The sequence below is a fragment of the Podarcis vaucheri genome (assembly GCF_965113315.1).
Source record: "Podarcis vaucheri genome assembly, chromosome: 5".
In the NCBI taxonomy this organism is placed as follows: domain Eukaryota; kingdom Metazoa; phylum Chordata; class Lepidosauria; order Squamata; family Lacertidae; genus Podarcis; species Podarcis vaucheri.
The window spans coordinates 36,001,003-36,015,339 of NC_138763.1; the positions used below are offsets into that span (position 1 = coordinate 36,001,003).

General features: G+C 43.9%; 3 long non-coding RNA genes across 3 annotated transcripts in view; 2 read left to right on the forward strand and 1 right to left on the reverse strand.

Moving 5' to 3' along the window:
• Positions 1-14,337, forward strand: part of LOC309532059 — a 78,561-nt gene that overhangs the window by 41,036 nt on the left and 23,188 nt on the right. The gene's annotated exons all lie outside the window — the stretch shown is intronic.
• LOC309532073 overlaps positions 1-14,337 on the reverse strand; it is a 346,799-nt gene that overhangs the window by 19,156 nt on the left and 313,306 nt on the right. The gene's annotated exons all lie outside the window — the stretch shown is intronic.
• The window catches only part of LOC309532055, a 34,763-nt gene that overhangs the window by 12,903 nt on the left and 7,523 nt on the right, over positions 1-14,337 (forward strand). The window contains exons 2-3 of the long non-coding RNA XR_014219561.1: positions 11,614-11,746; positions 13,121-13,271. This is a non-coding gene — a long non-coding RNA (uncharacterized lncRNA). The remainder of the gene's footprint in view (positions 1-11,613; positions 11,747-13,120; positions 13,272-14,337) is intronic.

A 14,337-nucleotide genomic window follows, 5' to 3' on the forward strand; every position in this document is an offset into this window, starting at 1 on the left:
AAGAATGATCATATACCCATAGCTCTGGAAGGCTTCCATGAACTCATGAACAGAGGCAGTTTTAGTCGTATGACCAGTTTGTATCCCTTCAGCTGAGGTAACAGAGCCAGGTGATTACTAGCTGTTGAACTTCTACTCCCATCATTCCTGAACATTGGGCATGCTAGCCGGGCTGCTGAAAGGTGAAACCGAGGGCACCATGTTGACTATCTATATATCAGATCATGACCTTGATGGGTGATGAAGAATATATTTCACTTGAAATAAGTCAGGCGAGGACCACTTCATATACTTATGCACCTTCAGTAGGCTGGCCATCGCTTGCTGGTGAACATGCCTTCATTTGATAGATGGGGAAGCAGAAAGGACCGACTTTGACCTTGTAAGGGCTTCAAGCTCTTTATTCTAAAGCGGGTGTGCTGGTGTGTCTAAGCACCAAACCAAATGTGATGGAGACAATGGGCTCGGATGCCCTCTTCTCCTAAAAGCAGTCACGTGTTGGGTTGGGATGATTTGGAATAGGGCTGCCATGCATGGGCGGGGCGGGGGGAGGGGGGGAGGTCTAACCCTCCCTGCTGACTCCTGACATGTATCCCTCTTGCAGTTGCTTTTAGGAAGAAAAAAGTGCATCTGGGATCACAGATTCCCTAACTCACCTGTAGCTTGGCCCTTAGAATCATGAATCAGAAAGTTCTCTGTTCGAATCTCACCTCTGCTATGAACTCTCTACTTTGGGCATGTCCTTGGAAACCTTCTCATCCCTGCCCTTCTCCTTCCTCCCTTCTGTAACACAGGCTATAACATGGGTAGTCAAACTAAGGCCTGGGGGCCGGATCCGGCCCAATTGCCTTCTAAATCCGGCCTGCGGACGGTCCAGGAGTCAGCATGTTTTTACAAGAGTAGAATGTGTCCTTTTATTTAAAATGTATCTCTGGGTTATTTGTGGGGCATAGGAATTCTTTCATTTTTTTTCTTTCCAAAATATAGTCTCCCCCCTCCCCAAGGTCTGAGGGACAGGGGACCAGCCCCGTTTGCTGACCCCTGGGCTATAATAACCATGGTTGGCCTTGCAAAGAATTACTGTATAACCTGTGCCAAGTGTTTTGTGCACACTAAAAAAGCATTATAATGGTTTATTATTACAGCAAAGCTGATGAATTTCAGCTTTGGAAAGTCATAACATTGTGGGCTTGTATTTTTCTATGACACTCTGCATGATCTATGTTAAGTTGTGGGTTGACAGTGAGAACTTCAGTACATAATAATCTACACTCCTTCTTCTGTCTAACATTTTTTATTTCTTTCATCCCACACCTCCGTTATAAACGGATGCAATTATCCTCCCTGTTAAAACATCCTTATGAAAAGCCTAATCTGCAGACAGCAAACTTGAGTCTATTGGAATGAGCATATATTAATTTTAATTCCACGAGGCATGTCTGTTCTGTTAACAGCTTTTGTCTAACATTCCATTATATACATATATTTAAAAAAACATGTTTCACTAGATATTTAATTGCTTCGAAATATTCCAAGCCAGTTTTGGAGCCAATTTCTCGAAAGTTTCAGAATGTGGGTGGGAGACTCATAGCTATTTTCAGGGTTGAGTAAACATGAAAAATGCCATTTTGGGTGCATGTTTTGCATCTATGTAATTGTGAAGTAGGAAAGATGTGTAGTCTGGGGCTTTGCATTATGGGTTTTTCGTGCAGCAGTGCCACTCGCCTTCCACTAAAATGGCCATGTGAGAGCCCGGGGTGGAGAGAGTGGCTGCACAGCTGGATGCGGCCCATGAGGGGCCCTTCTGAGCCCCCGTGGTCCTTAGCCAGTGCCCAACCTGGTACCAGTAAAGATTTGCCTTTACTGAACAGCTTCTCCTTCTTCAATTCAATTGTGCTGTTGTTTGCTGGAGGCGCTTGGAGGATGGATGGTGGCTAACGGATTGAGGTTGAATCCTGACAAGACAGAAGTACTGTTTTTCTGGGACAGGCGGAGGGAGGGGGTGGGGGATTCCATGGTTCTGAATGGGGTAATTGTACCACTAAAGGACCAGGTCACAGTCTGGGAGTCATTTTGGACTCGCAGCTGTCCATGGAGGCGCAGGTCAATTCTGTGTCCAGGGCTGCTGTCTACCAGCTCCACCTGGTACGCAGGCTGAGACCCTACTTGCCCGCAGACTGTCTCGCCAGAGTGGTGCATGCTCTAGTTATCGCCCGCTTGGATTACTGCAATGCGCCCTACGTGGGGCTACCTTTGAAGGTGACCCGGAAACTACAACTAATCCAGAATGCAGCAGCTAGACTGGTGATTGGGAGCGGCCGCCGAGGCCACATAACACCGCTCTTGAAAGACCTACATTGGCTCCCAGTACATTTCCGAGCACAATTCAAAGTGTTGGTGCTGACCTTTAAAGCCCTAAACGGCCTCAGTCCTGTATACCTGAAGGAGCATCTCCACCCCCATCATTCAACTGAGGTCCAGCGCCGAGGGCCTTCTGGCAGTTCCCTCATTGCGAGAAGCGAAGTTCCAGGGAACCAGGCAGGGGGGCTTCTTGATAGTGGCGCCCGCCCTTTGGAACGCCCTCCCATCAGATGTCAAAGAAATAAACAACTATCTGATGTTTAGAAGACATCTGAAGGCAGCCCTGTTTAGGGAAGTTTTTGATGACTGATGTTTTAATGTATTTTTAATCTTTTGTTGGAAGCCACCCAGAGTGGCTGGGGAAATTCAGCCAGATGGGCGGGGTATAAATAAATTATTATTATTATTACATCATGTATGTATTGCAAAATTAGCCCCTGCAAACTCTGATCCTGTGCTAGCTGTGAGAAAGCAGCCAAAGTAACTGGGGATCCAAGAAGATATTTAATTTCATGCCATTGATGTCTGCTTTTTGGAATGGCAAGAACCTTTCCAAAGGCTTCAACAGTGCAGATGGGACAATGTTCTCCCCTGCACCTGACGGCAGCAGGAGATGTAGGCAGTGGCGTAGCGTGGGGGGTGCAGGGGGGGCCGGCCGCACCGGGCGCAACATCTGGGGGGTAGGGTTAGGGGGCGCAAATCCACGGGTTAGGGGGCGCAAATTACTTGCCTTGCCCCGGGTGCTGACAACCCACGCTACGCCACTGGATGTAGGGCACGCCACATATTGTAGTTCTGCCCTCCAACATCTTTCCCATCCACCCTGCAGCAATTGTCGCACGTGATGTCTGCCTCACTCTGCCTAATCTATCTGAAATGTCATGCCCCCATGAAATAACTGGTCACATCTTTTCTTTTAAATCTTTCTTCCTCTTTTAAAAATAGTACTGCTTTCTCAGTGTGGGAAATGCAATCAGCCAGCTAGCAAATAATCCCCCCCCCCCAGTAAAGCTTCACTTTCGGAAATGCCAGTGTGTGGGGAGGTGAATCAGGTGGCCTGGCTGCATTTCAGTGTTTTGCACAAGTGCTGTCATTGCACGCAGGGAAAAGTACACAGTCGCTGAAAACCTTTTAACAAAACCAGTCGACGAAATCGCAAAATTGCTAGCTAATATTTGCTTATATCGGCAGGCCCGGTCTCCTGAGCAGGGCAACGTTTCAGAAGCAGAGCTATCTGGGTCTGACTTCCTGAACAATGAAGACTTTTGGTGTTGTCAGCGGCTGCCTCAGGTCTCAGCTCACAGAAGACCAACGCCAAGCTCTTCTTATATACAAGGATGTTTATTGCAGTTCATTATTGGTTCCACAACCGAGGCGCGCAGCCCCTAGTCTCTAACGTCAGACATTTGAAGTCCCCTCTGAATCGGTCCCGCCTCTACACCAACTTAAGAGGCTTGTGCTAGACCACCTCTTCCTGTCTTTCCTTTTCCGCAGGGTCTTTCTGCCCCCCTGGGTTCCTTCCCTCCTGCTCTCTCCTGAAGCGGATCCCTCAGATGCCTGTTCCCCCCTCCTTCGTGCTTTGGGGCTGGGCTCCTCCTCCGGGCTTTCTCCATTTCCGCGCGCCTCCACATTTGAACTTGGCGCTCGCTCGCTACCCCTGACCTTCCTTTTGACACTTACACTACTCCCTGTACTACTCTCCGCCTCTTCCAGCAGGACGTTCTCCCCCGATCTCCTTCCCCTGTCTCTTTCCTGCTCCGCTCCGTGTGTCACACTGGGAACCCCCCTCTCTTCCTTTCGTTCCTGCTGGGAAGCCGGCCCCGATCTCCCACTCCCGCTCGGGGTTTCCCTGCTGCTTCCCTGCTCCTGGCAGGTCCCCCCTGTGACCCCCCTTGTCCTGACTAGGGGCGCCCCCTCCTGAGAATCCTCCGATTCACTTGAGAGACTCATGGAAGATCTCAAGTCATTGTCATCCTCTTCCTCACTGTCCTGGGATTCTTCCTCGTTGCTCTCCGTCTCCTCCCTCACCTGTGCCTCTGTCTCTGAACCCCTGACAGGTGTCTTTGCAATATTTGATTTATTAAAAAATACACAAGTAGAGCATAGCACCGGTGGAAGCAAGTAGCACAAATACTCCTAGGAAGCCGGAGGCCTGTTATTTCAGGGCATATTCAGACTTCCTTTTGTGCCACATTTCTAGGTACTCTTTAAACCTGTGGGTCTGAGCGCTTTAATTTTTGTCACAGCGCTTTCCCCATGAAAACCCGCTATTTACTGCTAATTTGGAGTAAACTGCAATCCACAGTGAAATATACTCGGACTGGATTTCATGCTCTTTATTCAGCTCATAGTGGTGAGGAGGAATGAAAGTTCCTCCAAAATATCTACTTTATATACATTATTTACACAATGGGCTGCATATGATTGGCTAATTCTGGGATTCTCCTGTAGGCCAATCAGGTTGCGGATTCACTTCCACCTGGAGCTAGATTGGATGGCTCCTGGAGGCCAATCATACTGCTGCATTGTTCTAGGACCAATCAGACTGCTGCATTTTGCATCCTATTCAACTCAGAACATAACACACACAAAAACCCCAATTGCTGTTTGTTTGGATTTAGAGTTAAAGAGCAGGGTTTTTTTTTTAAGGGAAAGTGGTGGTACGGGGGGCGGGGCGGGGGGAGAGGAGACCCAGTGTGGATGAGCCCTCACATCAAGTCTACACAGAGAGATGCATGTATGTGAAGGAGCTTTCAGAGTAGATCACTGTTAGCTCTCAGTTCTCTTTCTCTCTCCCTCCCTCTCTCTCTTTACAAAAACTGCAGTTTCTTTCACATAAAAACTTTAAGATCTACTCTTGGAGGGGCTGGAAGATGTCATTTTCCCTTCAGGAATGATATGGGCACATCCCCTTTTTCTAAAAAATAAATAAAAATAATTTTAATTAAATTTTGTTCATCACAATAACTTTGTCTCCATAAAAAAGCAAAATACAATTCCCAAGTTCCCCCCTCCCCCTCCCCACAGCTTCCCTCAACTCCCTCTTCTGGTTCATTACATACTAATTTCTTCTGCCTGTTTTATTAACTCTCAATAAAGCTTTCGTAAATCTGAATATTATTCTGATCTTGTCATTTTTATATTGTAATTGTTTTCGAGTTTCATGTTTTATTAGTTGTAAGAGTTTAATCAAACCCACTTCTTTGCAATATTCTGTAAGTACAACATAAATGGTTCCCAGTTTTTTTTAAAGTCTCTATTGTCTTTGTCTCTATTTTCCCCTGTTAATTTCACCATTTCTGCATAGTCCATCAGTTTTTCTTGTCATTCTTCTTGAGCTGGGTACATATCCTAACAATTAGCTCCCATGGACAAACCACTAACCACCACTAACTGAGCCTGAGTAATTTTTCAATGAAGGATGTAGTTGGCATGTCTTGGCCAGCATTAATAGAATCATAGAATTATAGAGTTGTAAGGAACCACAAGAATCATCTAGTCCAACCCCCTGCAATGCAAGAATCTTTTGCCCAATCTGGGGCTCAAACCCATGACCCTAAGATTAAGAACCTTATGCTCTACTGAATATACTCGGAGTCCCATAGTGATTTCATGCTCTTTATTGCAGCTTGCAAAACAGTGACTGAATTGCCCCCCAAACCTCAGGCTTTTATATACATTATTTACACAATGAGTCCCATCTGATTGGCTGATTCTGCTTCCCTCCTGGAGCCTGATTGGTCTTTTCCTGCAGGCCAATCAGTTGTGGCATTCTACGATCCTACCAGCCTAATAGGCTGATTAACTTCTTCCTGAAGCCTGATTGGTCTTCTCCTGCAAGCCATTCAGTTGCATTCTAGGATCCTACTTTCCTATTGTTCTAGGATCCAAGGTTAGTACATAACATCTACCAGCAGAGTTATCCCAGACATTCACAATCTTTTTTCTGATGTTCTCTCTTAGATATTCTGCAGCTTTTACCTCCTCCTTTTTGGTCAATACTTTACTATTAAAGTATGTTGAAGCAATAAAATTCCACAGCTGTTTCCCAGGAAGATGCCTTTCCATTTAATACATTCAACCTCATATTTATAGTCTCTTTGAATCTTTCAGTTTGGAATTGATTCCCATCGATTAAACTGCCACCAGTCCTTGCTCATTCCTGTGCTAACTCTGCAGTCTCATTGCTTTTCTCCTCTTTGGGCACTTGCACAAATTTATAATTACACAGGCATTGGTAGTGGATTTATTCCAGAATAAAGGATGTCATCTGCATAATGGGCTCCCTATAAATGCATCATTTTGTGTTCATGGTTCTTTTCACAAAAAAGTAAGAACTTTAATGCAAGGAGTGCCTTTCATATTAAACTTATTATGGCTTCATTGAATTCAGAACACAGCAGACTGATTATTTAGCTGGAGAAGTCTGAAGTTTTTTAGCAGAAGCCTTGCTTTAACTAATTATAATGAAAAGAGACTTTTTGTTGGACGTGTGTGTCACACAGCTAGTTGCCGCAAATGGAGACTGATGATAAATTCCCCGAAAACATATAGGTAAAAAGAATGTGGCCATTGATTCTTTTAAGTGGAAATATGCAGAAGTTTGGCTATTTCAGTCACTGTGGGATACTTCCTTTTTTTGCTCTAAAATGGGAAGCAGTTATTAATCTGTAGAAAAGAAAGATGGGCTATATGCCTCTAAAGTCATGGAACAAATTGCTGCAGAAGCAGACAGTCTGTCTATTCGAATCCATGGGATATTTTTCAAAGGATGTTAATCCACAGAAAATTGGTTGTCCCCCCCCAAAAAAAAAAACAACCACAGCAACTTCACATTTTAAAATAAAGTTATAATCATATTGATTTATAATCCTATGTAAACCAATCTGGGAGCTTTTGTGGCTGAGGGTTGGGGTACAAATGCTCTAAATAAATGAAATAATAGGAACCAATATGAAATATCAGAGCTAGCTAACAAACAACCATTAATCCAGTGCTGTGGACCTAATGGTACATTGCCTTATTTTTATATATATATAAAAAGCAGTGCCTCATGAAGCTGGCAAACTGCTTTTGACACTGAAGTGAGTTTCAAGGCTAAACTAAATGTGACAATTTCCTGTCATTAACTCTTGAGTAACTCCCCACCTCAAAAAATTGGTTGCTGCAAGGAAACGTGAGATGGATTGGGATTATTTGTTTATCCACACTCACCTTTCCTCCACACTTTCCAGGCACGGACTGCATTTTAAAGCTCCATATCCAAGTTCTAAAAGAATTATTTCATTTTTCTTTTGTTTTGGATCTTTCCCTGCAAAAACCTGCACTATAAAAAACTGGATCAGAGCAAATGGCAATCTGTGGGAAACCAATATAAATCTAGTTACAGGTAGGTAGCCATGTTGGTCTGCCGCAGTCGAAACAAAATAAAAAAATTCGTCCAGTAGCACCTTAGAGACCAACTAAGTTTGCTATTGGTATGAGCTTTTGTGTGTATGTACACTACTTCGTGTATCTGAAAAAGTGTGCATGCACACAAAAGCTCATACCAATAACAAACTTAGTTGGTCTCTAAGGTGCTACTGGATGGAATTTTTTTATTTTGTTTCATAAAACATAAAGTTCTTAGAATCCCTAATCAAAAACATTACATCTGCCATAAACTTTGTGCTACTATCAACACTCAGCCTTTGTTGAGGTGGCCTGCCAAATGAGAAACTATACAACGGCCACAGAAATCTGTCGGAAGTGGAAATTGCTGCTTCTTGCTTTTTTGTCCTGGATCCAGAATGGGAATACTGTAAAGCCAGAGAATACAATCAAGGTCAGTCTAGCAAATATGATCAGTGTTTGCTCATCATGCCCTTTGTTTTTATTGTTTAAATAGCCCACAGTCAGTAAATACTGTGGTCCTTGGACTACCAGTGGTTCACAAGCTTCATTCCGGTGGTAGAATCATAGAATTGGAAGGGACCCTGAGGGTCATCTAGTCCAAGTCCCTGCAATGCGCGAATCTCAACTAAAGCATCCCTGACAGATGGCCATCCTACCTCTGCTTAAAAACCTCCAGAGAAGGAAAGCCCACCACCTCCCGAAGGAGCCTCTTCCACTGTCGAACAACTCTTACTGTCAGAAAGTTATTCCTAATACTTAGTCAGAATCTCCTTTCTTGTAACTTGAATCCATGGGTTTGGGTCCTCTTCTCCAGAGCAGGAGAAAACAAGCTTGCTGCCTTCTCCTCGTGACAGCTCTTAAGGTATTTGAAGATGGCTGGGTGGCGCTGTGGTCTAAACCACAGAGCCTAGGGCTTGCCGATTGGAAGGTCGGCAGTTCGAATCCCCGTGACGGGGTGAGCTCCCGTTGCTCGGTCCCATCTCCTGCCCACCTAGCAGTTCGAAAACACGTCAAGTGCAAGTAGATAAATAGGTACCACTCCAGCAGGAAGGTAAACGGCGTTTCCATGCGCTGCTCTGGTTTGCCAGAAGTGGCTTAGTCATGCTGGCCACATGACCCGGAAGCTGTATGCCGGCTCCCTCGGCCAATGAAGCGAGATGAGCGCCGCAACCCCAGAGTTGTCTGCAACTGGACCTAATGGTCAAGGGTACCTTTACCTTTTACCTTTATCCTATCTCCTCTCAGTCTCCTCTTTTCCAGGCTAAACATGCCCAGCTCCTTCAAGTGCTCCTCATAAGGCTTGGTTTTCCAGACCCTTGATCATCTTGGTCCCCCTCCTTTGCACACGTTCCAGCTTGTCAACATCCTTCTTAAATTGAGGTGCCCAGAACTGGACACAGTACTCCAGGTGTGGTCTGATTAAGACAGAATAGAGTGAGACTTACTATTACTATTGCTACTTCTATTATTAATAGAATGAGACTACTGCTATTATTACTATATTTGGATACTATACGACTGTTGATGCAGCCTAGAATAGCATTAGCTTTTTTTGCTGCTGCATGACATTGTTGTCTCAGGTTAAACTTGTGGTCTCCAGTCCACAGGGACCTCACCTGTTCTCCAATAATTCTCAAAGATTATAGGCAAAGGCTTTGAGATTACAGCTCCTTTAGTACCCTTGGGTCCATCTCATCAGGTTCCGGTGATTTTAATTCATTTAATGTACTACCCCTTTCCCTATCCTGGGCTTCAGCAAGTCTCTGGATTTGTGGCTGAAGATGGCCTATCTATCACATTAAATATTCATATTGATATTGAATTTATTTTTATTACTTCTTTTGTTATATTGTATTCAATTTTATTGCATTACATTTTGAATTCTATGGAATTCAAATCGGAATACTATATATAAGGAATAAAAGTAGCAGTAAAAATACAATGTAACTAGGACAGCATATTAAAATAGCTATAAAAGGAAGAAAAATCTTTAAGCGGTCTCCCAAGATCCTCAATAATGTACAAAGCAGTCCATGGTGGGTGGGGGAAGTTTGGGAATGACTGCAATGCATAATTAACGACAGTTTTCCTGTGCATTGTTTTGACATTTCCTTTAAATTGACTGGTATGAAAATAATGACATCATTAATTACCCAAAATTTGTAACATAGATAAAGAATTGGGTACAGTGCATTAAATAGTGGAAAGCAAGATGTATTGCGTAGTGGTAGGAATGGAAATGACATCCCTAATACTTTCAAATAAAGCACTTTATTGATTCTGCACATAGAATCATAGAATTCTAGAGCTAGAAGGGACCCTGAGGATCATCTAGTCCAAGCCCCTGAAATGCAGGAATATGCAGCTGTCCCATACAACCTGCAACCTTGGCATTATCAGCACCACACTCTAACCAACTGAGCTATCCAAATGCAGCCCTTCACACCTCTCTCTCTGGTCCTCAGGACTCTCTGCCAGGCTGCCCCCTCTCCTCAGCCACACCTCCTACTGTCCCTGCCTCACATCCTCCTTGTCAAAAATGGGGATTCGGCCAAGGTGTGTTTCTTTGTCCCAGCAACAGGCCAAACCCTCCAAGTGTCCCTATTTCCCAGGGACAGTCCTGGATTTACAGAAGGCATCCTAGTTTCTGATTTGATCTTGGAATGTCCCAGTTTCCCTTAGGATGTCCCTGTTTTCATTGGAGAAATGTTGGAGGGTATGGCATGCCGAACTCTTAGTAGAGCCTGTTTCAGTTGAGGCTGCATTAAATTCAATGCAGCTTCTGAGTAGATATGATGACCTTTGTGACCTAAGTGTGTAATCTCCCTCTACAGTCCTTCTGAAGACTGTGGGAAAAGATATGTTTTGTGATTACAACATTGCGTCATTGAACTCCTGATTTACATAACACCCCATGCAATGAGTACTGGAGAACTCAAAGCCTACTTTTTAGATCAGGCACAGGCAAACTCGGCCCTCCAGATGTTTTGGGACTACAATTCCCATCATCTCTGACCCCTGGTCCTGTTAGCTAGGGATCATGGGAGTTGTAGTCCGAAAACATCTGGAGGGCCGAGTTTGCCTATGCCTGTTTTAGATGGTCCTGATAAAGGTATTGTTCAACTATGATGAATTTGGGCACTTTGCTTTTAGTACTTTGATGCAGGAATCTTTAGGTGGCATCCAGATGTTTTGTCTCTGCATGTGCAGTGCCAATGTTGGTGTGCTGGGGAGTAGCTGCACATGCTTTCTCCCTTCCCATAGTATACTGTATTTTTTTATTGTGTGGTTAAAGGTTGTAAGAACATGAAATTATTATAGTGGCTCTATAAAACAATTTACATAAATTTAATAAAATGACTCCAGTTACAGACTGAATGAAATCATTAAACATTTCATTACGCAGGTAATATCCATGAAGGCTGCAGTCTTGCAGAGTCAGGTACCTGTTAGGAAGCCCCACTGAGCTCAGTGGGAATTACGTTTCACTAGACATTTAAAGGATTGGGTGGTAAAATAGTTTAAGCAGCGCCGACAAACCAATTCCATTTTCTAACGGGAAATTAATATGAGTTATTGGTAATAGAAGGGTATGTTTCTTCACAAGCATTAAATGCTTATGTAAAAGTTGCCACTTTGCAGCAACCAAGCTCTTAGCCAAAAATAAGAAGAAAAGAAGATTCTTAGATACTGATCAGTTGGCTTTTCCTGGTAAAAAGTGAGTCAGATATCTATTGTGATTGTCCTCCATGATAGGACAATAAAATGACTCAACTTCTCAACTCCCACGAATGGACTAAAATAGATATTATCCAACTTGTGGCTGAATAGAAGCTTTCTTCCCCCTGCCCCCTACAGTAGCCGTCAGTAATAGCTGGAGCCTGGCCAATGTGAATATTCTTCATAGAAGAGATTTGACGAATGAAGCCAAAGAAGAATCACACAACTGTGTAAAAAGCTTCATCTTAGTATGCCAGTCGCGGGACTGGATGTAAGTAAGGAGGCAAGCAGATCAAAATGTGTAGGGCAATGCCCAATATTATCTAAAGAAGGGGTGGCCAACTCTCAAGAGACTGCAATCTTCTCACAGTGTTAAAAACTGGCAGTGAGCTACCACCTTTTGGGGGGTTCAGGTCAAAGTTGTTGAGATTTTCTTAGGGAGGAGGAAAGCCCCATTTCTGGGGGGTGCAGGGCAAAAATGTTGAACTTTTTTTAGGGGAGCCAAAGCTGTTGGGCTTCTTTGGGTATTGTTTTTAACACTTGATTGGAAGCCGCCCAGAGTGGCTGGGGAAACTCAGCCAGATGGGCGGGGTATAAATAAATTATTATTATTATTATTATTATTATTATTATTATTATTATTATTATTATTATTTATTATTATTAGGGGGAGCTAGTGATCTACCAGTGATCTACCACAGACGCCCTGTGATCTACCGGTAAATCGCGATCTACCTGTTGGACGTGCCTGATCTAAAGGATCTGCCTCCAGTGGACAGTTAGCTTTGTCTCCATCTAGTCCCTTATTGTCTCCAGCAGCTTCCCAGGGTCTCAGGCAGACGACATTCGCACCAACTGCTACCTGACCGTTTTAATTGGAGGCACCAGGCACTGAGTATGGGACCTTCAGCATGTGGAACACAGGCTCTGCCACTGAGACCCAGTCCCCTCCCCACAGAACTCGGTAAAAATTCACAGGCAATAGCAGTACAGGGTAATAAAAGCAAAATTGCACCCACGGGTGGACAGAAGTATATGCGTGACAAAACCAGATATATAGTCTTTAAGGACAATGATGGAAAGTTATGGTCTCTGAAACTGCAGCCCACAGGCATTCGGCATGAAAGCTGATGACGTTTGCTGGCTCAGGAGGGTTGCTGTATGGAGTCACTAATCATTTGCCCTCTGTGGAGGAATCCAGATGTGATTTGTGTGGGGTGGGAAGGTTATCTAGGGAAATTCTCTAGTGTGAATTGAAATCAAAATAAAATGAAAAGCAGAGACATAAAAGGGAAATTGGAGCTCCAGTTCAGGTATTTGCACTGTGCACAGAAGTATCAATGACTCCATGCTGGTTTCTACGTTACAGCACATGGATGCAAAGTTCATTCAATCAAGGTGGAAGAGGTTTGATAACCTGCCAAGGTCTTTGTCCTTTCAAATGTGTTTGCCCTAATATGAATTTGTGTTAAGGCATTATGCTCATGTGCCCATCTTGTTTCCAGATGCGTGCTTTGAGAATATTTGTATAGTTTTATGGGTATTTTATTATGTAATTTGCAATTTGGTTTTTCTTGTAAATCACTTTGGGATGCCTTTGCGTTGTGGCCAACAAACCTAACTAACTAACTAACTAACTTTACAGAGGATGGTTTTCCGAAAGGGCTTTTCAATCCAAGTCTTCCTAATTAAAGACAAAGAACCATAAGAAAGGTGAGCTGGAGGAGTCCACCTGCAGTCAGCACTGGGACAGCAGAAAGCACACTGGTCAATTGGTCACCGTCTTCTCCACTAAGGTGAGATAATTACCGTATTTTTCGCTCTATTAGATGCACCAGACCACAAGACGCACCTAGTTTTTGGAGGAGGAAAACAAGAAAAAAAATATTTTGAATCTCAGAAGCCAGAACAGCAAGAGGGATCGCTGCGCAGTGAAAGCAGCAATCCCTCTTGCTGTTCTGGCTTCTGTGATAGCTATGCAGCCTACATTTGCTCCATAAGACGCACACACATTTCCCCTTACTTTTTAGGAGGGAAAAAAATGAGTCTTATAGAGCAAAAAATACGGTATTTCATAGTTTGTGTTTATTCATATAGGTGAGCAAGTGCAACTTTACTGTAAGCCTTTAACCTCTTTTTTTTTTGGGGGGGGATACATAAGCAGCCATCTTGTTCCCAATAAGTTGCTGAGTAGAATTCATATGCTCTTATCTCTGAGGTTTATTTCCTTACACTGGGCCACAACATACTGTTAGTGTTGTGAGTGTTGGAATTCTGCCTGGGTCAGAGGAATGTGCCACAGCGTAGGCACTGGCAGATATTCCTGTCAACCTCCCCGCGTCTCCACTCTGCTGATAAGCAGGCGAGGTCCCGGCGATTCATCTCAGATGTGTGAGAGGAACACACCGTTTCCTTCTCTCCCCTTTGGTGTCCCCCAAGGAGGGGAAAGAAGCAGACAGAAAACTATTTACATCTTTTATTTCTGTCTCTCATATCAGTACAGAGAAACACGTCTGCACTCGACAACAGCAAGAAGAAACTCCACCCATGTACTTCCAGTACGGGTCATATGACACACACACTGAGCTAACATCCGGTGCTCAGTACAGAATGGACTGCCCCTTTGTTTCCATGGCAACAGTCACAAACATCCTGTCTGGCTTTCCAGCCACAAGCAGCTGACTGAGCTGCTGGAGCCTTTGCTTGCTGCAGCATTGGTGCTTTATGGTAACATACTCCCCCTAAAGTATCAATGCGTGCTGCGAGCAAAGCGTCATCCAGAGAAGAAAACAAACAGTTGTTATACTTATAACATTCCCCTGTTGTTTCAGTTCCACCCTTGGAACTACCCGCCACTGGTTT